Below are 22,967 nucleotides of genomic sequence, written 5' to 3'. Positions count from 1 at the left end.
ATGGTCTAGAGAACACTTAGTCCTACTTCAGTGCAGGGGGCTGGACTAGATGTCCTACCCAGGTTTGCAAGGCCTGGTCCAAAGTCTGCTGAGGGAGTCTTTCCACTGGCTGCAATGGTCATTGGCTCTGAGCCATTGTTTTTCAAATCCTGCAGGATCCTTCAGAAATAACAGTGCTGTACAAATGTAAGTTATCATAGCTCAGGATCAGATCACTTGTGCTTGTAATTAGTGCAGCAACGGCTGTCAAAACGCAACTAGAACAACAATGAAAAGCAGTTCAAAAGAAATCTGCTGCCATGACCGCTCAGTGCGACAGTCTGATGGTTACCGATGTGAGAACCATGGAGCAACGTTATCAGTTCCAGTGGGAATTGCTTCAGCTATTGCTGGAGCCAGCCGTCTTGCTGAAACATTAATGGAATTTATAACAGTCTTTAAAAAAAAAAGTCCTTGTTTTTCATTTCAACACTGACAGGAAGTTCAGCCACAGGAAATACACGTTTGGAAGTAGCATCAGGATCTAAACCCCCAGAAGCCAGGACATCAGTGATACAATTTAAAAATGTCAGTGACACCGTTCTGGTGCTTTCTTTAGGTCATTCCTGCTTCTTAGCCTGACTTCCAAACCCTGGGCTTTTTGCAGGTAAGTCAAAACCTTTGTGACTGATTCTGGATCTCCTCATGAACAGCATCGTAGAATTATAGAAATGTAGGACTGGAAGGAACCTGGGTAGGACATCTAGTCCAGCCCCCTGCACTGAAGTAGGACTAAGTGTTCTCTGGACCATCTCTGACAGATGTTTGACTAACCTGCTCTTAAAAACCTCCAGTGATGGAGATTCCATAACCTCCCTCGGCAATTTGTTCCAGTGCTTAACTACCCTGACAGTTAGGAAGTTTTTCTTAATGTCTAACCTAAATCTCCCTTGCTGCAATTTAAGCCCATTACTTCTTGTCCTGTGCTCAGTGGTTAAGGAGAACAATTTATCCTCCTCCTCTTTATAACAAGCTTTTACGTACTTGAAAACTGTTATCATGTCCCCACTCAGTCTTCTCTTCTCCAGGCTAAACAAACCCAGTTTTTTCAATCTCCCCTCATAGGTCATGTTTTCTAGACCTTTAATCATTTTTGTTGCTCTCCTCTGGACTTTCTCCAATTTGTTCACATCTTTCCCGAAGTGTGGTGCCCAGAACTGGATGCAATATTACACTTGAGGCCTTATCAACATTGTGTAGTGCATAAGAATTACTTCTTGTGTCTTGCTTACAACACTCCTGCTAATACATCCCAGGATGATGTTTGCTATTTTTGCAACAGTAGGGACCCATGGAAACGTGTGAGTTCACGGACTGTGCAAAAATCATGAAATTAGCCCAATACTGAGATTTGTCCCACAGCAGGGAGGCAGAGGTGGGCATCTGCTTGCATAGTTGTGCTTGGCACAGCTCATAGCACATCGCAGGTATCCTGTTGGAGCAGCAGTTGTGGGGGTACTCGGTCGGTGGCCAGTTTTATGCTAGGCACAGTAGCCAACACCACCACCACTTGGAACATGAGCAGCCTGTGGGGTGATGGAAGCGGGCATCTAAACATAGCAGAGTGAAACAGCCACTCTACCCCCTTAAATCTAGCAAGGTATTTCCTATTATAACTTCACTTTTACCGACTATTGCTCCATATACGATAGTCAGAGCACCGTATATAATTCAACTATGGGGCTACGTGCATTGCTGGATAATTGCCCTTCTGTTGGAATTTGGTAAATAATTGGGCTCCTGAATCTAAGCTTTCATGAAAAGAAAGTGGCCTGATTTGTAAAGGTGTTGATTGCCTTCAGTATTGTACAGTGACAACAGGAACCCAACTGCAAAGCCGTTCATTGCAACTGCATGCCTCTGCTCTTGTGGCCGAAAACCACCGACATGCCCAACCATTCCCACTGTGGCCATTTCCCAATGGGGCTATCATCACTGAAGTCTCCAAATTAAGAGCTGTAACCAGAGCGCTGAACCAGGGGGAGTCGGCAGCAGCAGCACGAGAGAAGGAAGTGAAGGCAGGACTGTTGCCTGTGGGGATACAAAAGGGCTCTTTTACAAGTGTGATCTTGCCATGTATCAGCAGGACATCATTACGCTTTGAATTTTAGCAGCCACTTTTCCAAACACCCGGTAAAACTAATGGACACGTGCTAGTCCGCCTGGCGAGTATATGGTGTATTAATGTAGAATCAATGTGGTGATCTATGTTTTTCTCCACGGAGCGAATGCAGAGAGCTCTCACACAGAAGCCTCCTGGGAATTCAGTAGAACTGTTGTCACTCAGCAAAGACAGGAGCCATATTTAAATGTCCAGTTCCTCTATTTTCTCTGAGGGAAAAACTTCCTTGAAGTTTAACTAATAGCTATAGAGGTTTGCATTTTCAGGGAGGTTTTAAGGTGTTAGGCCATATCTACACTAGAGACCTTATGGTGGCACAGCTGTACCAATGCAGTGGTGCTGCTGTAAAATCGTGCGTGTAGCTGCTCCCTGCCGACAGGAGAGAGCTCTCCCGTCGACATAATTAAACCACCTCTAACGAGCAGCCATAGCTATGTCCGCAGGAGAGCGTCTCCCGCTGACAGCACCGTCCACACTGGTGCTTCTGTCGGTGTAATTTATGTCGCTCAAAGGGGTGTTTTTTCACACCCCTGGGTGACGTAAGTTATATTGACAAACATGTTAATATAGACATAGCGTTAGTCACTCAAATCCCATTGACTGTCAATGAGACTTTGATCTCCAAGTCCTCCCTCATTGAAAGTCCCAGCTGTGATCTTAGAATTCAGTGTTCTGATCCTGACAATGCTATTTGAAACGTATCCCTAGAGTGCCACAGTTGTCCCACCTGTACAATGGAGCTAATTCACCTGCCTCACAAGGATGTGATAAGAATTAATTTGTTAATCACTGTAACCTACAAGAGATGTGTGGAGATTTCACAACAAAGCTTAAGAGTTTTACATAGTTTGGACTGCTTTAAATCTTGCATGTGCAAACCTATACATCATAACACCGAAGGTGTGGATTGAACCTGCAACTTCTGGAAGTTAAAGAGCAGGTTACTACTGCCTGACCTAAAGGGCCTACCACCAAGCAGCTTCATTAACCTTTCTATGTAGCCCAGCTGCTACTATGGGGAACAGTGCAACACACTGAGTGGGTGTGAGTTACACTTAACTTTGGTATTTCCTGACTTTGAAGTGCTGAGTTGTGCAACTTTAACTTTCTCTTAACATATTTTTGGATGAAATGTGTGTGTAGACACAGATATAAAGAATGCATGGTATTATTATTAATTAATTATACTAAAGCAGTGCCTAGATCCCACAACCAATTAGGGTCCCATTGTGCTATTTTCTGTACACACGCATCATGGGGGAACACTCGTCCCTTCCCTGCAGAGCTTCCAGTCTTTATAGACAAGATGAAAAAAGCACAGAAAGGTGAGGTGACTGTTGCAAGATCACAGATCAGATCAGTGGCAGAGTCGGGAACAGAACCCAGGGATCGCAGGCCTGTGCCTTATCTGTTGGACAACTCTGCCTCCCTTTATACATATAGTCAGTCTATATTTGTGTTTATAGCTAAAAAGAGTATGCATGCACCTAGATTGCAGTATATTTCATATGACATACTTTGCATCCGTAATGAGCAGTGCATTCATTTGTTAAAAATCTGTATATTAAAAATTACTAGCTTGAACAGGAACTCAAGTATGAAACAAATGTGACTGTTGGCCTGGAGTAAAATACGTTAAATTGTACACTACAGTTAATCAGGACCATCTGTTATCAGAGAATATGTTTTGCTGTGATGATTAATGCAGGTGTAATTATAGGTGACACAGTCACATAGAAGTGAGAGATGAAAATGACCTAATCCATTGATCACCCAATGCATCTCCTTGCCAGTGCAGGATTGTTCCCTATACTACATTTCCTAGTCCAGTTTAGTTTGAAAATCCCCACACTCTGCAGTATCCACAGCCTAATACATCTCCAGCCCCCGCCCCTCTCCACACACACTTTGTCACAGCTGAGCCAAGTTATATATATGTAAGCAGGGTCTGAATGAGCTCTCCTCTGACATCTAGTGAGGAGCGTGGAAGAGGACTTCAGGAGCTGATCTTGTTTGCATAAGCAAACCCACCCTGCCTAGGTGCTCAGCATGATGGGATTGCTTGCCCAAATGATCACTTGTGGCTGGTGTTGGATCCCAGTCTCCTTGTTATTGAGGCAGGAGTAATAAAGGGTTGTTATTCTTGTTGTGTGAATCAAGGGCAGCAGAACTGTGCTTGGCATAGCCTGATGGAGGGACTCACCTTCAACTGAACAGCACTCGCTAGGCAGTGGACATGGGTTCCAAAAGCCAGTAGGGGTTATCTTGTCTTGTCTCAGATATCATTTGGTCCTTCCTCTCTCCGTTGTGTAATAAAAGAGCCCATTTAGACTCAATAGAGACTCTTGTTACATGCTGCAGAGCTGAAATCACTGATACCAAGGTCTATGTATTAGAGCTGCTTTGGGACAGTGTCTCTGATGCAAGAGACTGCCCAGCGTACACTGGCAGTGAGGTTCCCCCACTAACAGCTGAAATCACTGAGGGCTGTGTTAAGTGGTGGGATCTGAAGACACCTCGGCAATCAGTTGGCAGGGTGACCAGTGGAGAGGTACAGCAACCCAGTCGGCAAGGTGGCTGGTGGAGAGGCGTGGCAATCGGCCAGCAGGGTGGCTGGCAGAGAGGCATGGCAAGTGAGTGCCCAGGCAGCGGAGTGAGTAAGGTGCTTTCTTACCCTGCCTCCTCCACCCAGGTGGGAGGTGAACTCTGCAGTTGCATCTCTGAACTCTGTGTCTGCACTGAACAAAGACAGAAACTGTGAGTGGGGTGCAGAGAATGGTTGATCACCTTAAAGGAACTTTTGGTTTCTGGACTTAAGAACCTGAGGGGAAAAGGACACTGGCCAACTTACTTGGGGGTGGGTCTTTTGCTCATGGTTTATGTTTATGAACCCTAGTTGTGGTGTTTTCCCAAATTAATGCTGAGTTACTGCCCTCATTTTATTAAAAGGTTTTGCTACACTCAGGCCTGGTCTACATTATGGGGGTAAGTCAACCTAAGTTAAGTAGTTCAGGTCGACTTACTGCGGTGTCTACACTGCGCTAGGTCGATGGGAGACGCTTTACGGTTGACTTACCTTACGCTTCCTGTTCTGGCGGAGTACTGGAGTCGACGGGAGAGTGCTCTGCAGTTGATTTAGAGGGTCTTCACTAGACCCACTAAATTGACCCTCGGTGCATCAGTCACCGCAGTGTCAATCCCCGGTAAGTGTAGACATGCTCTTAGACTCTGTGCTGCTAGAGGAGAAGTATTGCCCCCTAGAGGTGCCCAGGGGCTGGTGTGTAATTGTCCCAGGTCACTGGGTGAGGGCTCGAGCTGGTTTTGTGTTGTATTGTTGAAACACTATGGAACCTGGCCCTTGTTTCTGCCAACTCTGACTGGCGGAAGGGTTTCATATATTTAGTGTTTTTAGCCTTTCCTTATACTCCAATCCATCCAGCTGTCAGATCGTTTTTGCTCCTTGTTTCCGAACTGCCATTACTTTGTTAATTAATACAAAAACCACAGCAGTGTGTGTCAGTTAACGTTGCTCTGCATAGAACACATCTAACACAAAACTAGAGCTGGTCGGGAATTTTCCAATGAAATGTTTTTTTGTCAGCAAATGCCTATTCATCTAAACAAAAACTGATCACGGGAAAATCTCCTGATTTGAAAAAATGTTGAAAAAAGTGTCAAAGTTGTCATATGTCCCATTTCTACGTTTTTTTAATAAAAAGATTTGGGGTTTAGTTCAAAATGACTTTTTGCCTCAACATTTGACTTAATTTATACTAAAAAAGATTAAAAAACAAAAAAGGTCAAGATTGAAATGAAACATTTCGAAGTGATCAAAACAAAATGTTGTGATTGATCTGAAATCTTTTTGGGGTGATCAGTTCATGAAAAATTCAAGGTTTTCACTTTTTATCTCAATTTGGGAACAGAACATTTTTTGAAATCTCAAGAATTCTCAAATGTGTTTCCTACCCAGTACTACACAAACCCCTAAACCCCAAGGAAATAAAAAAAATAAGTCTAGCATGAGTACATACCCTCTACCCCCCCACACCCAGAGACACCCTCTTCACCAGTAGAACAACCCCCATACAGCACAGAGAACACACCACAACATTAACTCTGCCCCAGTAGGGATGGCATCCTCCCAGCACTACCTTCCCCAAATTCTACCCACCCACCTTCTCCACAAAGAGTTCAGATTTTTCCTCCTCCCCACACCCTTCCACCATCCCTTCTGCACTTACTGAGGTTTGGGGAAGTCAGTTTCGCATAACACAGTGTTCAAACTCAACACCATCTGCCAGATTCAGTGACTTTGGAGTCATAGGATCAGAAGAATCATTAGACTGGATCAGACCAATGGTTCATCTAGTCCAATATCCTATTTCCCACCCTAATCAATATTGCCTGCCTCAGAGGAAAGGGCAAGTAGACAGCTATGAGGTAACCAACACATAGGGGAAGTTTCTTCCTGTCAACAATCAGTCACAGCTTGGCGTATGTTCCAAAGCTAATATCCCTTCTGTTTTCTTTATCCTATCTAATGTTAGTTGTAGTCAGTATTTAGCATGGGAACCCATTGTTATTAGTATGTAGTTGAGTTCCACAATTTGGTGCCCATTGACACTGTTGCCGGCTTCTCTGCTTATTCTTGGCCATAGGTCACTTTCAGCAACACTGAAAGTGTTTCCTCCTCTCAGGTTTCCCCCTCCCCTGTTTCAGAGTCTTTTTCTCCCGTCGAATTTCATTTCATTATTTCCTGCCTAGGTATTTAATTTCCCCCGTTTCTTTTGTGTTACATCTCTGCCCTCTTCACAACTCCTCTCAATTCAGCATTATCTGTACACTTTCTTTTCTCAATCATTAATGTAGAGAAGATTAGACCTACCATACCTCACAGGACATCGCAACTCAATTGTTCGCCTGTTAGCGCTGCCCTTTGTTTACCGCCTTGTAGGCAGTTTTCAGTCCACCCGACAATGCCTTTTGTCTAGATAATTTGAAAGAATTTTTCAAGTAAGATTTCACGAGAGACAGCACCAAATGTTTTCATAATTGTGTCAATACAAATAGATGCCTGTTCATCCAGACACACGCTGTGCTGTAACTATCAGGGGTATTTCCATACTGCCTGCTTGTCTCAGGGGAGGAAGCGTGCTTGCTGTAGCAGAACGAGTTGGGGGTGAGCCGGGGCTCAGATGGAATTTGGGAAACGGTGCACTAATTAGTTAATTGGCTGAAGGCCCCTGCATTGTACTGGCCTACTTTAGCACGTACTTTGACCACGGTGCATGCGAAAAGCGGCTTTGCAAATCGATAAAAAGAAACATTCTTTCAAATCTTGTTAGCCTCTTTGGAATGATTCTGATCTCACTTATACTGGTGCAAATCCGGAGTAACTCCACTGGAAATTGTGCCGGCATAAGATCAGTGTGAGAAAGATCAGACCTTTCTTCATGGTATTGATCCTTGACAGTGAAGCCATGAAGAAGAGCTAGAGGCACCATTCAGCCAAACAAAGGAAGTGTTATGATCTTAAGTATAAGAACACGTGTACAGAGAAAGTAACTGACATGCCTACAGTTGCATGGAAAATTTGTGGGAACACTCGGAATTGTGGCAACTCTAGAAAAATGTAGGTCTCTTGAGTCCCATGCCACTGCCTTATCTACAAGGCCCACAACCTTCATCACACACTTTACTGTTGCTGAATGTCTCCCTAATAATGGTAATTCAGCCGCTTTCCTTGTGAGTCCGGTTTCTCTGCCCAATTGCCTTTACTCTTCTGCTATTGTTCTTTTTCACACTGTTGCTGTAGTGAACTTCAATGCAGTGCTGGGCAAACCATGCATGTAACCAGGATTTGGTTTACAAAGAAACTTGCAAATAGAACCTTTTGGTTTGATTTGCAGGGGTTGGACGAGAACAAACCTTTGCTGCAGGACCCCAAAAGGGCTCCCCTCCTTTCTATTCCCCTCCTACCTTCAAGCCCCTGGGGAAGGAACCATTACTGACTTCCCAGAACAACTTAAGTCCAGTTCAACCAACTATTGCAAGCTGGGCAAGGAACAAGGCCAGCCTCGGGCGTTTGGCAAGTGTGTGCGCACACAGGGCCCCACGTTTTTGGGCACCCCGCTAAGTGAGCACCTCCTCTCTGCACATATCAACAAACTGCTTGGACCAGTCCCCCAGTATCTTGAAAGGTGAACTTGAGCGGTCCAACATTCCCCTGATACAAGTATTTTGAACCGTTCTCAGCTGACACAACCGCCCACGTTTGCCGAAAGGGAAGCACCCAATCACATTGTGCTGTTGCACACCCTCCTCTGGTAACAGTATGCTATGTAGATTACCCAGCACATCTTGCTTTGCAGACCTCTGACTGAGGTTGGCAAGTGCATCAGATGCTCAGTTTAAGTGAAACTAAGGTTCAGTGTGTAATGATATGTTTACCTGCTGTACATTGCCACTAGATGTTTATTTGCACTGTGCAGTCACTGGTTAACGAAGGAAACAAAGATGGAATGCAAGCTGTGTCTCATTTTGTAATTATTTGCTTTAATGAACCCCTTCTGATGCATGGTGATTCACTAGATCAGTGGTCACCAAACAGTCGATCGCAATCAACTGGTCGATCCCAGAGACTCTCCCAATCGATCGCGATCTCCGGCTGCTAAAAGTCCTGTGGTTCATCGGGTCTGCCACTAAGGCAGGCTCCCTGACTGCCCCGGCCCCACACTGCTCCCTGAAGTGGCCAGCACACCCTTGCAGCCCCAGGGGAGAGAGGGCCAGGGTCTCTGCGTGCTGCTTAGTGCTCCTGCCTGCAGGCACCGCCCCCACAGCTCCCATTGGCCAGGAATGGGAAACTGTGGCCAATAGGAGCCGTGGGGGCGGTGCCTGCAGAGAGGGGCAGCATGTAGAGCCACGTACCCCCCCCCCAGGGCCACAGGGGCATGTTGGCCCCTTCTGGGAGCGGCGTGGGGCAGGCGGGGAGCCTGTCTTAGCCTTCTGTGCCGCCAGCCAGGAGCCTCCCGAGGTAAGTGCAGCCTGGCGGGAGCCTGCACCCCAGCCCCCAGTCCTGAACCCCCTCCTGGAGACAGCATCCCATACCCCTTCTTGAACCTTGAACCCCCTCCTGCACCCCAAGTCCCTGCCCCAGCCCTGACCCCCTCCCAGAGCCAGCACTCTGTACCCCCTCCTGCACCCCATACCCCCTTCTGCACCCCAACCCCCTGCCCCAGCCCTGACCCCCTCCCAGAGCCAGCACCCTGTACTCCCTCCTGCACCCCAACACTCTGCCCCAGCCCAGAGCCCCCTCCTGCACCCCAACCCCCTGCCCCAGGCTCAGCCCGGAGCCCCCTCCCACACTCCAAACCCCTCAGCCCCATCCCAGAGCCCGCACCCCTGCCCAATTCCCAACCCCCTACCTCAGCCCGGTGAAAGTAAGTGAGAGTGGGGGAGAGTGAACGATGGGGGCGGGGAATGGAGTGAGCAAGGTGGGGCTTCAGGGAAGGGGAGGGGCCTTGGGGAAGGGGCAGGGTAGATCCTGGGTTGCACTTAAATTCAAAATGTGATCTTGTGCATAAAAAGGTTGGAGACCAATGTACTAGATCATGCCGTGGTGCAAATTTTTTGCACAGTTCTGCTCATGGTATTAATGGCGTCAAGCCACTGAGGCCTAGTCTACAGCTAAAAATTAGATTAATTTAGTTACATTGCTCAGGGCTGTGAAAAACGTCACGCCCTGTGTGATGTACTTAGGTTGATCTAACCCCCACTGTAGACACAACTAGATACATGGAGGAATTCTTCCATCAACCTAGCTACCACCTTTTAGAGAGATGGAGAGATGGATTACCTACATCAAGGGGAAAACCCTTTCTGTCAATGTAGAATGTGTCTACACTATAATGCTACAGCAGCATAACTGCAACACTGTAGATGCGCCATTGCTGCTGTACACGCCTGGGATTATTGAATTATGATTATTAATTATTATTTTCACTGTGCTCAAAAGTACTGGATACAAATAAAAAAGCCGAGGTGCCTTCCCCAAAGAGAGTGCTGAACAATCGAATTGTAGATATAATTAAATGAGTGAAGATAAGAAATAGAGCGGCCTGAAAATGGATATGTCCATGGAAAATCTGAAAGAACTGAACAATTTTCAGCTTAAAAAAATTCACAAAGGATTTCCACCTTTTGTTCAGTTAAAAACTGATTTTTTTTCTTCAGTTTTCACTGTTCAAATAGCCAACATTTTCTTGGTTTTCCAAAACTCAATGTTTTGGGGTTTTCAAGTTTTTTGCATTTCATTCAAAAAACTGGGAAATGTTAAACATAACAAAGCATGAAAACAAAAGGGCATTTTTTTGCTGAAAAAAAGAACATTTTGACCAGCTGTGCTAATAAACAATGTGGAGGAAAGGGATTCTATGGCATGAAGAGGCATACGGGTTAGAGTAATAAGAGTAGACATCTAGTTAGCTTGGCCTGCATGCACCTTGATGGTTCACTTAAATGCACAGGACAGGCCCAACAAGGAAAATAACAGAACACCACTGGCCATCACGTACAGCCCCCTGCTAAAACCTCTCCAATGCATCATCATTGATCTACAACCTAACCTGGAAAACGATCCCCCACTCTCACAGACCTTGGGAGACAGGCTAGTCCTCGCTTACAGACCGCCCCCCAACCTGAAGCAAATACTCACCAGCAACTACATACCACAGAAACACTAACCCAGGAACCAATCCCTGTAACAAACCCCGTTGCCTACTCTGTCCCCATATCTATTCTAGTGATACCATCATAGAACCCAACCGCACCAGCCACACCATCAGGGGCTCATTCACTTGCACATCTACTAATGTGATATATGCCATCATGTGCCATCAATGCCCTTCTGCCATGTACATTGACCAAATCGGACAATCTCTACGTAAAAGGGTAAATGGACACAAATCAGACATCAGGAATGGTAACATACAAAAGCCAGTAGGAGAACACTTCAATCTCCCTGGACATTCAATAACAGATTTAAAAGTAGCCATTCTTCAACAAAAAAAGTTCGAAAACAGTCTTCAAAGAGAAACTGCAGATCTACAATTCATTTGCAAACTTAACACCATCAATTTGGGCTTGAATAGGGACTGGGAGTGGCTGGGTCACTACAAAAGCAATTTTCCCTCTCTTGGTATTGACACCTCCTCATCAGTTATTGGGAGTGGACCACATCCACCCTGACTGAATTAGCCTTCAACATTGGTTCTCCACTTGTAAGGTAACTCCCTTCTCTTCATGTGCCAATATATATTTATGCCTGTATCTGTAATTTTCACTCCATGCATCTGAAGAAGTGGGTTTTTACCCACGAAAGCTTATGCCCAAATAAATCTGTTAGTCTTTAAGGTGCCACCGGACTTCTCATTGATTTCCCATCCTCATCTGCCTCCAGCTCTGTAGAATGCAGCCTGAACCTCTTACTTCTGGTAGTCGTGAGCTGCCAATCCTCCTCTCTAATGTCCACTCTCTCTGGTTCCTTGGTTGCCAGTTCCTTTTTTCCCCTTCACTGTGGGGCGGTGACAATTCTCCAACATGGCTATCCAAGCACTCCTCAGCCCCTCTGATACCATGCAGTGCAACCACTTGTCCCCAAACCACACATCTTTTCTTCCAGCACTGTCCCAGTTTGCATGTCATACGGAAGAATTCCCTTCTGGCTTCAGGCAGAAAAGAAAACATGGCACATGTGTTGCAGGTCACAACCATGGTTCCATCGCTGGCCGTCACGGTGTGGAACATAGAGCTGTACCTAGAAGGAATGCTACCTATGCTGCCCATCTGAACATCCTCCAAAACTCCCCTGTTTGGTGCTCCTGCTCACCTGCCCAGGAGTTTGCTTGGCAACTGGCTTCTCTACTAAGCCCTGCTGCTAAGCGCCAACCCCTCACTAATAGGAAGAGGTTAACTGCTCAGAGACTGTCACAGATGCCAGGGTCCCAGCTACACAGTCTTCACAGAGCCACAAAGAGACCTTTCTCACCCAGCCTGTTGAACGGCCCAAAAGCCCTGCCATACGACCCTCACGTAGAACAAACGGCAGCAGGCCAAACGTACAACTCATCACGTTTTTTTACCTCCCAGCACAGGACTCACAGCTACTCCCTCCAAATCTCTCATTTGCTGCTCCTGTTCACCCGCTGAAGAGCTTGCTTGGCAACTGATTTAGATAAAGCAAAGCCTCACTGCTTAGCTCCACTCCCTCTCTGACTGGAAGGGATTGACATGCCACTCCACTCCAGACATTCCAAACACCAGGGCAGATAATAGCTGGTATAGCAAAGGTAACTTGGGTGCTTGTATTTATCTTCTTTCATTATGAAGAACAGAGACATTCAGTGAATTTAAAAGTAATACATTTGAAAAAAATAAAAGGAAACACATTTTCACACAATGCATAGTTAACATGTGGAACTCATTGCCACAAGACTTTGCCAAGGCTGAGTTAAGTAGGATTCCAAATGGGATCAGACATTTATATGGATAATAACAACAACAGCTACATGAGGTAGATTTTATTTATTTATTTATGTAGAATGGATATAAACTTTCATGCTTCAGGGTATAAGCCAACTATTAAATGAGGAGGATTGGCCAGTAACTTGCCATATGGGCAAATTATTCCCTAACTGCTGACCATTACAGGGATTCTAACACCTTCCTCTGAAGCTATTGTTGGAGACAAATTATTGAACTGAAAGGGCCAATGGTCTGATCCACATGGCAATTCCCATGTTGTGATGCAAGATAGCCTCTGCCGCCTAGTATAACAGAGACTTTCTTTCTTTCTTTCTTTCTTTCTTTCTTTCTTTCTTTCTTTCTTTCTTTCTTATAAAAGGAGCCTAGGCTGAATAAACATGCTTTGCTGTTTGTGTGAACAAAAATGTAGCTAGGTTACCCAGGTGTATTTAGGTCAGTCTCACATAGTTTCATGTTTCATTGTGAACATTTTGCTCACCAGTATTTTAGAGACAACTGAGCTTTGAGCAGAGCAATGTACTCTGCTTATACTGTTCGGGCAAATGGATTAAGCCAGAGGTTCTCAAACTGTGGGTCGGGACCCCAAAGTGGGTCACAACCCCATTTTAATGGAATAGCCAGGGATGGCTTAGACTTGCTGGGGCCCAGGGCCGAAGCCAAAGCCCGAGGACTTCAGCCCTGGGCGGCAGGGATTAAGTTACAGGCCTCCTTCCCTTGGGCTTCCCCCCTCACCCCCACCCAGGGCAATGGGACTTTGGCTTTGCCCCCCCCCCCAGGATGGCAGGGCTTGGGCGGGCTCTGGCTGCGGTCCTCCCTCCTGGGGTCGTGTAGTAATGTTTGTTGTCAGAAGGTGGTCGTGGTGCAATGAAGTTTGAGAACCCCTGGATTAAGCTAATCAGAAGAAGGATCGTCCAGATTTTAGGGCACTAGCCAAGGACTTGGGAGACTCCTGTTCTGCTTCATACTTCCTATGTGATCTTAGACCTCCATCTGTGAAGTGGGTATAATGGTACTTTCCTACTCCACAGTCAGGGTGGGAGGGGCTATGGAACCGGGGCCACACAGATTCCTTAACTGGAGCAAGCAAGGGAATGGAACCACTAGGTTTTTTCATCCTCTTCTCAGATCACTGGTTTCTTTTCTCTGCCTGTGGCGCTCTGGGTCTCACCATATTCTCCTACTGCCAACTTTCTTTTCTGTGCCATCAACATATGTGCTACATGCCACTGCTCGGTGGCGAAACATTTATGTTTGATTAATTCTGTTTTAAAACAGACCCTCCATAGAGGCACTAATTCTGGTGGATTTATCTGCCAAGCGGGTAGCATCAGATAAATACTGTAGCTACCAGATAGAATACGTAACGGTTGTCTCTGCAAAGGGGATGACAAAGTGGGGGAGGAGGGAACAATTTGAGGCTGGTATTTGGTATGATCCAAGCCAAGAGTTGTAACCATAAGGGGCAAGGATCATTCCACGTGAGTTCATTTGAGTTCTGCTATTCCAGTGAGGGGATAACTCCATATTCTAGCTCCAGCCAATTCTACTTTCCAGTCTATTCTCTCTCTCTCTTTCTTTGAGCTTTAAATACTTTTCAATAGGAGAAAGAAACAAATGTGTCAAGATGAGCCCAGGGCTTCTGAGCAAGACACTTGGAGGAATACCTCTGAATGACTTACAAAATGTATTACTTGGCCATGAGAAATCTGGATTTTTTTAAAGATGTACATTCACTTTTGTTCCTCTTAAATACTGTTACTGAGAAACTGCTCGCACACTGCAACTGAGGTCAGTTCTTCACGACCAGTTTTGTCCCCAATTGGTTATGTCATCTTCTTGAAAGCTAACAGCTCAGATAAAAAAAGGTGAGACAAACCGGAGTGCAGATCCTACAGAGCTCATTGGGAAAATACTACTGAAAGGCATCCATGAGACACTAAGGGATGGAGGGGGGGGTCTGTGATGTCTTTTGATGGGAAGGGATTGTAGGGGTAAGAATCTGGGGGAGGATACGGTATCTGTTTAGGGTGTTTCAGGGGGCCCCAGAGCTTGGGGGATGCACCCTGGACCTGATCACTTGAATCACCACTGCTATACTCCAGTGCTATGCCATTGATTGCAATGGCAATAGGCCAACTTAATACTGGAGCAATGTAGTGGTGAATCAGGCCCCAGATGATTTTTGCTGCTCAGACCTAGTCCTTGAATAAGGATCCCTGCCAATGGTTATATGCTGTACCACAGTATTATATCAATCCCATGCCCCTGTTTATTCCCATCCATTGCTCTGTTATCTCTTACCTAGACTGTCAGTTCCTTGGTGCAAAGAACTGCCGTTTACACCTTTAGAAATCAAATAGAAATCAAACAGAGATCTGCTCCCTTGTAAGAAAATGTATTTAAGTGGGCAAAAAACCTCCTGCAACATGTCTTAATTGTAAGTCTCTGAAACAGATATGCAATAAGAGTCTAGTGGATAGAGCACTGGACTGGGACACAGGAGACCTTGATTCTATTTCCAGCTCTTCCACTGGCCTACCTTGGACAAGTCACATTCCCTCCCCGTTCCTCAGTTTCCCCAACTGTAAAATGGAACTAGTCAAACTGACTTCCTTTGTAAAGTACTTTGAGATCTAGGGATGAAAAGTGCTATATAAAAACTAAGTAGTATTATTCAGTAAGCGCCAGGCTTAATTTATTACTATTTCATAACAGGTCATTATTAATGGCCAGATGCTGATAGCCTTACCCCTGGTGCGTAGAGCCATAGTCCATGAAGTTAATGAAGGAAGGTGCAACTGAACCTGCCAAGATCAAAGCCTCATTGTATTACGTGCTGTACAAACCCAGAGAAAGAGACAGTCCTTGTCCCAGAGAGTTTACTGTCTATGTAGACAAGGTGAGATGGGTGGAGGAATGCCTTATTTGAGAATCATGTCGTGAGTCACGTGCCAGGCATAAGGGCTTAAGTGGGTGTGGGCATGCCCACTGGCAGAAATGTAGGCACCATAGAGACTTTATCATTGGAAACGTAGGCATCTAGGGGATTTAGTCACCTGCAGGGTCAGGGGGCAGCTGAAGTGGTGGTTTTGAGGATCTACCTTTTGTATTTAGGCCCCTATAGTTGGTATCAGAATCTGTCCCCACCAGAATAAAACAGCCAGTGAGTCAAAGAAAATTAGAACAGCTCTGAGAAGCAAGTACAACAGCTCGCTGCCTTGGCGAGATAATGTTCTACCTTTTGTTTCTTGTGCATCAGGTGACAGGCAGAGAAAAACCTTGAAAATTTCCCAGACTATTTGGGCCCCGCGTTAACATTTCCAGCAGCTTTGGGAATGGGACTTTCTGTTCAGATAGAAGAAAAGAGACAGAACAAGTTCAGAGGAACGAAGAAGGAAACTCTTGTCAAGGAGCCTTTTCATTGGTGAGTGAACTTCTGAAGGCGCCTGGCTAGCAAATGTCAATATTTACATATGACGCATAGTGAAACATCCTTGCAGCTGAGAGCAGGGCAGAAAGGGGTGTTCACCAGCCTGACCCCCATGCTGCACAGGGGTGTTCGTTTGTACAACACAACGTAGGGTCAATGACTACCATGTGTTACACCAGAGCTAGTTACAGAGCGGCTGTGAGGCAGCGAGTCTGCAAAGCCGAAAAAAACACTTGCTTGATCTATTCCTTTCTGTGTCCCGCAGCGGTGGCAGATACAGCTGATCACATAGGTACAAAATCCGCCTGGCCAATGACATTAATACAGGGACGCTTAATCAGATGGAGCTTGTACAGCTACAACTAATGGATTTACAGCAGTGGAGAAGAGTGCAGGTGCTGGCCCACTGATCCACGGTATTAGACAGTGAGCCCTTGAGCTAGGGGTGCTGGATTGTGACTCAGGAAACCTGGACTGTGTCCCCAGCTCTTCTGCTGGCCTGCTATCTGACTGTGGGCAAATCTCTGTCCCACGCTTTCCCCTCCCTTTCCTCATTATTATTAATTTGTATTACTGTAGTCCTAGGAGCCCCCGTCACAGACAACGACCCTATTCAGAGTTGCCAACTTTCTCGCGGTAAATAAGCACCCTGACTTTCACAACGAGCCAAAAAATCAAGCTCATCCCATTTCAAAACAAGGAGGGGCGGCTCTAGCTTTTTTGCTGTCCCACGCACGGCAGGCGGGCGGCGGGTACGCCGAAGCCACGGAACCGGCGGACTTCCCGCAGGCATGCCGCCGAATCCACGGGGTTAGGCCCAAAAAGAAAATTGTAGAGCAGTTATGCGAACCTAACCAGAATTAGGCCAACAGAGGTTTCTGGGTAGCCCCCGGGCAGAATCGAAGACATGGTTGTTTAAGCTGAAAAAGTGAGATAAAAGGGGAGTTGCATTCCTGTACCAGGTGTGCTAAGAACAGTGTGCTCAGAAGATAGATTAGGAGACATACTGCCTCCACTCCCTGTTTCTGTTCTTTGTCTGTTCTTAACTCTCCCTTTCTCCTAGGCTAGGTCTACACTGCGGGGGGGGGGGGGGGGGGGGGAGGAGAGGGGAGGTTGACCTAAGATACGCAACTTCAGCTACGTGAATAGTGTAGCTGAAGTACGTATTTTAGGTCGACTTACCTGGCTGTGAGGACGGCGGCGAGTCGACCGCTGCCGCGCCGCCGTCGACTCCGCTTCCGCCTCTTGCCGCGGTGGATTTCCGGAGTCGTCGGCAGAGCCATCGGGGATCGATTTTATCGCGTTTTCACTAGACGTGATAAGTCAATCCCCAATAGATCAATTGCTACCCGCCGATCCGGCGGGTAGTGAAGACGTGCCCCTAGTTTCTGGTGCATGACAACAAAGCTGATAAGAAGTTGCTGAGGCATCACGACTGGTTTGTAGTGTCAAGAAAGATAGATATGCATGGATATTAGACGTTTCTAACTAATCAAGGGGGTTGGGTTGTTTTAAGCAAATTTCTGTGACGCGACGGAACTGTCTATATAACCTCACTAGTTATTGTAATCGTGGCTGGTTCTCTTTGGAGACGGGCCGCTCTCTATTGTTGTGTGCACTCTTCAATAAAGAGCTTGTGTTTGGACCTTGCTGGTGTTGCCTGTCTCTTTGTGGTCAGACAACGAACCGTGCCGTCTGGGTTAGAGTCCTCGACAACGGGACCGTGGATTCGGCGGCATGCTTGCGGGAGGCCCACCGGTCCCGCGGCTTCGGCGTACCTGCTGCTGAATTGCCGCCGAATCTGCGGGACCGGTGGACCTCTCGCAGGCAAGCCGCCGAAGGCTGCCTGACTGCCGCCCTCGCAGGGACCGGCAGGGCACCCCCCGCGGCTTGCCACCCCAGGCACGCGCTTGCTGCGCTGGTGCCTGGAGCCGCCACTGAAAACAAGGCCAAAACAAGCCAATCCCTAAGAACCCCAACACTCTATGTGACTAGATCCCCCCGGCGTGCAGGCTGGGACTGTGGTGGGCCTGCTGTGCACCCCTGACTCTCTCCTGCCCTTGTCCCTGCTTGCCCCCACCCGCCCTTTTGCCCCTGCTTGCTGGGAGCTGATCAAAAAAAAGAAGCAACAAGCTGCTACAAGCCAAACAAGCAACAAGCTACACGCCAAAAACTAGCCAATAACCGACTCACAAGCCAATGAAGCCAAAACCAAGCCCAATTTCTGCCTTTTTTTTTTTTGCGGGTTTGGCATGTCCGACCCTACTGTGCTGTAAAAAACACAGAACAAAAAACCGGCCCCTGCCCCAACAGCTTAAAAATCTAAGCACAAAACAAGAGGCAACAGCTGGATTCAGACTCACAGATAGGGAGTGCAAGGAAACAATGAGCCATTATCGGGAGTAGGCAGCGGTCACCTCTGTCTGCCTTGTAAGCTGTTTAGGACAAGGACTGTTTCTTGCTCTTTGTGCAGCACCTAGCACAATAGAGCCTTGATCTCGGTGGATGCCTCCAGATTATGCTGTGTTACAGCTAATTAATAACCACAGAGGTCCTTTTACCTTGTAGTGCCAGGTAAAGCAAGCCGGTGTATACTTGGGGTTAGACACGCAAAAGAAATCACTTTTCCTGGCTATTTGGGATGCACAACCAAGCAAATAAAAATCAGTTCAATAACATTTGCACTCTGCAGTGTTGTTTCATCCAGCATTTGCTTTTCAAACATGAAAGGCTACATCATGCTTTCAGCACAGCCCTGAGCAAGGGGTGGTACACATCAACTGTAGCACCCCTGCAGTCGGCTGGCTAGTGAGTCACTAGCCCCTTGGTTGAGCAGGGACAGTAATTTGCTGCTGGCCTGCACTAGTTTAGCTGCACTGACTAATGAACTGGGTGTGATGAACAGAAGGCTCTGCCCATTCCTTGCCCCTCCCTGGGGAAGAAGAGGGTATGATTTCCCCATTTACACGCTGTCCTGGGCGGGCAGGTCATCCGCAATATCAGAGTTGCCAATGCTTGTAATTTTGAAGTAGTATTTGTAGTTTTTCCTTAAAGCACCAGCTCCTGGAGTCATGTGATTCTCAGCTTTAATTAAAAAAAGAGAGTTTCAAGCCCTCCCAGTTGCAGAGAAAAGCTGGAAGGCATGACTCATGAAGCCTCCACCACCAGAAGACAAATGAAAAGAACCCCAACATTTCATATTATTTTTAAAAAATCTCATTATTTTTAAGACAGGACAATGAATTCTGAATACTTGAGGTTGGCAACGCTGCAATCAAGCCCTAAGCAATTAATCCTGGTACCGGGCCTGATTCTGATCCTACTTCACACTATTCTTACACATCACTGAGTCAATGGACTGACTCTGCATTTACCACGGTGCGTCTGTGAGCTGAGTTTGGCCCATGAGACTGCATCTGCTAAAACCCTCTGCCTGTCATGCTTTGAATATAATCACTCTGACAAATCCAATCCACTCTTTCTAGCGAGAATGATTAGTCTTCTTATTAAATAGGATTATGTTAATCAATTGCTTCTGTCTTTGCAGTGTTCAAGCAAACAGTCAAACAAAGGGCAGCCTTGGTTTGGCAAAATGGCTCAGGCTAAGCGGATGGCAAATTTTAGGCACTAATTGAAATTCTAAACTAATAACGTGTAGCACAATTTGTCTTTAACAGCCTTAAGAGAGAACTGGCTAGGAACACTGGCCTGTGTTCCCCCTGTGATACTATGGAGTTTCATGTGAGTTCATTGTACCAGCTCTTTTGTTATTACAATATTCATGCTGCATTTGTATGCATGGCCTCAGAGTATTTTTTGCCTCAATGCAGATCCCTTTCCACAGCTGCTTTATAGAGCTTATTAATAACTGTAGGCTTTATTAGTAACGCTACAGCAGAACTTAGAGGCCTCAACCAAAATTGAAGCCCCATTGTGCTAGGAGCTGTAGAAACATTTATCCCTGGTTTACCCTACAAAGTTCGGTTGGCTTAACAATGTTGCTGAGGGCTGTGAAAAATTTCACACATTGAATGGCGTAGTTAAGCGAACCTAAGCTCTGGTGTATACCCCACTAGTCAAATTCTTCCATCGATCTAGCTACCGCCTCTCAGAGAGATGGATTTACCAGAAACCATTCCATTGTTGTAGAAAGCGTCTACACTACAGCGGCAGTGCAGGAGACGTGTTGCGATAGTGTTTCTAGTGTAGACATACCCATCCTAAGCAACAGTACCTGCCCCAAGTGAAATAGATAAGACAGACAAAGCATGCAAGACAGGAAGGATCATTTTACAAAGCAGAAAATGGAAACCAGAGAGATGAAGCAATTTGCCCAAAGTCACACACAAAGTCAGTGATAGAGCAGGGAATTGAACCTAGATCTTTTTCCTCTCAAAGGTTTCAGTTATAAACTTTATAGAATCTGTTACAGTTTATTTCCCCCACTCAAATGTTTTCCAGCAGCTGGAAGAGGACACTTTTTCAGACCTTCTGTGCCTTTATGTTTTTAATTTAACACTGCCCATTACAAAATGGGTCAGCTGGGAATCCAGAAATGAAGGTATTTTACAGAAGCACCACAGATTATTTGGAATATGATCCGAAATATGGTTTTATGAAATATGACCAGCAGTGAAATAGTTAATTTAGTTAACCTTGAAATAATTTTTACTCTTTAGGCTAAAGAGTTAATATTGGAGAGAGATGAACTGTGGGGTGGGAGGGACGGTCACGCCGCGTAGAGGTGGAAGGCCAGATTCTGATCTGAGTTTTACACCAATGTAAATTGATTTCATTGGTGTTACACTGAAATTACACCAGCATAGAGGAAAAAATGATCAGACCCAATGTGCACTTGAGTAGCTAAGGGTTATAATATATGGAGATATACCTATCTCATAGAACTGGAAGGGATCTTGAAAGGTCATTGAGTCCAGCCCCCTGCCTTTACTAGCAGGACCAAGTACTGATTTTTGCCCCAGATTCCTAAATGGCCCCCTTCAGGATTGAACTCACAACCCTGGGTTTAGCAGGACAATGCTCAAACCACTGAGCTATCTCTCCCCCTAGCTATCCCCTCCCATGCACAAATGATCAGCTCACACCAATTGCCTCTGCTAATGACAGGTCAGCAAGGAAGAATCCAGGGCCCTGAAGGCTGCTGCTGCTCCCCCTGCCTGTAATCATAGGGAGCTGAGTTCTCTCAGCACCTCCCCAGACGCACTCAGCCTCTCATACAATCATCAACAACAATGGCAACAGCTCCACCGCAAAACATAGTCGTTTCCACTGCACACGGCCAGCTGATGTGCCACCAATTCAATCAGTATCACACAGAGTGTGTGGACCTAAAATGATGAAATGATAACAGCCCATTTGTCATGAGTCTGTGAGTGTGCCTCTGTTTGAATGTCAAAGACAATGCAGTGTGAGACATTTTTAATATAGTGCACGTCATGCAGAATGTCCCACAAAATGCTGTGCAGAGACAAAGAGTCGGTCATAATCCACAAAGCTGAGACAGGTTTGTAAGATTCCAAGAAAGAAAGTGGCTCTGAATCGACTGGAAGGGATCTAGATAGATGATTATGTGTAGATTATAAGCATTTCAGGGCAGGGACTGTCTCTTACAATGTTTTTGTACAGCGCCTAGCACAATGGGCCTTGATCTCATCTGCGCCCTCTAGTCATTAGTGTAATACAAATAATAATAGATGGAGCAGCCCAAATGAAAGAGTGGACCCCCAAGTGCACGGGTCTGATGGGGAGGACAAGAATGTAGGAGCAAAGGGACTGGAAAGTACTTCATTATCCTTGTATAATAAAAGAATGTATTTTTGTAGCTATGTTATTCCCAGGATCAGAGAGAGAGAGAGAGAGAAGGTGGGTGAGGAAATATCTTTTATTTATTCCACCAACTTCTGCTGGTGGAAAGGACAAGTTTTTGAGCTTCACAGAGCTCTTCTTCAGGTCTGGAGAAGGTAAAGGGACATTCTGATCATCTTCTCCAGACCTGAAGAAGAGGTCTATGGAGCTCCAAAGCTTGTCCTAACAGAAGCTGAAGATACTGCCTCACCTACCTTGTCTTTCTCATAATAAGAGCTTCTTTCCAAATACAGAAGAGAAATATTTATTGAACACTTCTGGCTTTTTTGCATCCTTATTAACAATTTAATCATAATAAATATTATTTGTATTATTGTAGTGCAGAGGAGCTCTAGTTTTACCATCTCCATCTAATAATGGGCCTGTACCATTGCTATATTTCTTTTATTCCAAATAAACAAGGGAGGCCGTGTTGCCTAGAGGACAGACAACTCTCCTAGACCTCAGGAGACCCAAGATCCATTCTTGGCTCTGCTACTGGCCTGCTTGCTGACCTGGGGCATGTCAGATCCTTTCTCTGTGCCTCCCTTTTCCCATCTGTAAAATGGGGATAATGATACGGAAGAGATTTATGAAGGTGGGATGGGGTGTGCAGGTTTTTTATTCTTGATTGCTGCCTTCTCTTTGCCACTGAACTTGAATGGACTTTCAGTCAAAGTTGGCCTCGTTCTCGATTGTGGAGCTGTTTTTTCGGCCATTGAACATACTCTTAAAGACCTTCCAATTTTTATTGGCATTTTTCTCTCAACATTTTTCTTCCCAGTCAATTTGTCTCTTAATTTTCCTCAGCCTTGGGAAATTAGCCCTTCTGAGCACCAAGTATATATATTAGTATTTGGGACTGTCATCTCTGCCCCTATTGAATGTAATCAGGTCGTGTTCAGTGATTTCTAGGCAACCACCAACTTTCAGTCCTCTGATTAATTCATCTTTATCTGTCATAAT

This window comes from Malaclemys terrapin, chromosome 1 (assembly GCF_027887155.1).
Source record: "Malaclemys terrapin pileata isolate rMalTer1 chromosome 1, rMalTer1.hap1, whole genome shotgun sequence".
NCBI classification, from domain to species: Eukaryota; Metazoa; Chordata; order Testudines; family Emydidae; genus Malaclemys; species Malaclemys terrapin.
Note: the sequence above shows the minus strand (reverse complement) of the source record.